Genomic DNA, 1,496 nt, shown 5'->3' with positions numbered 1-1,496 from the left:
GAAAGGGAAATTTGTGGCAAGCCAAGGGTGGCTATCTGCACACCTTTGGAAGTATTAAAGGAGTAGAAATAATTATTGCAAGGTTTTCTCTAATCACAATTCCCCTACTCAGTCAGAAGACTAGTAAAACACTGAAAATAAAGAAAACCACTCCATTTGTATGCTACAAATCACATCTGACAGCACTAACCGTGATAAAAACAGACCAGTCTGGTGGTCCTGGAGTGAGACAAACTGTTAGCTTTGCATGAATCTGTCCCCAGCAATCAGATGTTGTCAGCTTATCAAGAGGGAAGAGTTTACAGACTTGCTAAGTACCTTTGCTCCGTGTTTCCCAACTATCTTATACACATAACAGGAGGGGAGGGTGAGCATGTGTACACACATGAGAATATGCAGATGTTTAAAACTTATCTCCAAATATGCCATTAGTCACCTTTCCACCAAAGAGCCTTTTCAAAGTTCCAAGTTCTGAAGTCAGCTGGAAAAAGTTTAAAGCCAAAGAAAGAAGAGTCAAAAGGGTCAAAGAACTACCTTCCAATTATTACTTCATGCATAAGCTTGTGCCAGCTTTCACTGAGTGCACAAGTTCAGGTATTTTAAACACTTTGTTTTATACTCATTGATTGTCAACCTCAACCTCTGGCATCACTTAGCTTCCTGGAATCACACAAGATCATATGTGCACTATAGACTGATCTAACTGCTGAAAATACTGAAAAATGTGTCTTTTAACTTACAGATATCTGCACTGAAAACAAGCAAAAGAGGTGAAAGTGCTGAGCAGCCTCTCCACGCAGAAATTGTAAAAGAGTTAGAACAGAGTTAGATGACCTACGACAGCTTTTATCAGCTGAGAAACTGTCCTTATCCTTGGTAACAGAGTTTTCTAAAACCTTGTGGTAAGCTACCAGCAGCTAATACCAACATTCCTCATGAGAAAAGCCACCTTCATAAACACAAAACACATTGCAACTTTGTTAAGCTTGAGAAAGAAAATATTACTCGCAAGCAGCACCCATGTTTCATGAGCTGGGTAAAGAAGTCTCTTGGAAAATTTTCTGAGAGAAAAAAAAGCAAAAAGCTATGGTGTGGGGTTTTTTTATTATTTCTGCAGAAACCCTGAACTTCTTCTAATGGTGAACAGGAGTAATTTTTCACTCAGATCAGTTTGCTCGTTTCAGTATTGAATGAGCAGCCATATGGAAGGAGTAGCAAGTAGGTATCATGGATCATTGGGCTGCTAATAAATGGCAGGAGTCACACCAGCTTAGAAAGGAAGGAAGAGGAAGGAGTTTACATTAATTTATTTTTTTTTAGCCTAAAGGGAAGTTTTATATATAGAACATAAAGACATCCTGAATTCTGATTTATGCTGGAATAAGATGAGAGGAAACCTCTGGCCTGCCTCCAGATAAATTATCCATAGAGCTTTCCAGGCAGACTGGCACCAGAAATGACCACACTCTGGTGATACAAGAAGTGTCCTGCTCCTC

The sequence above is a fragment of the Chaetura pelagica genome, unplaced genomic scaffold, assembly GCF_000747805.2.
Source record: "Chaetura pelagica isolate M959 unplaced genomic scaffold, ChaPel_1.0 scaffold1098, whole genome shotgun sequence".
Taxonomy (NCBI): Eukaryota; Metazoa; Chordata; class Aves; order Apodiformes; family Apodidae; genus Chaetura; species Chaetura pelagica.
This window is presented reverse-complemented; position numbering follows the sequence as displayed.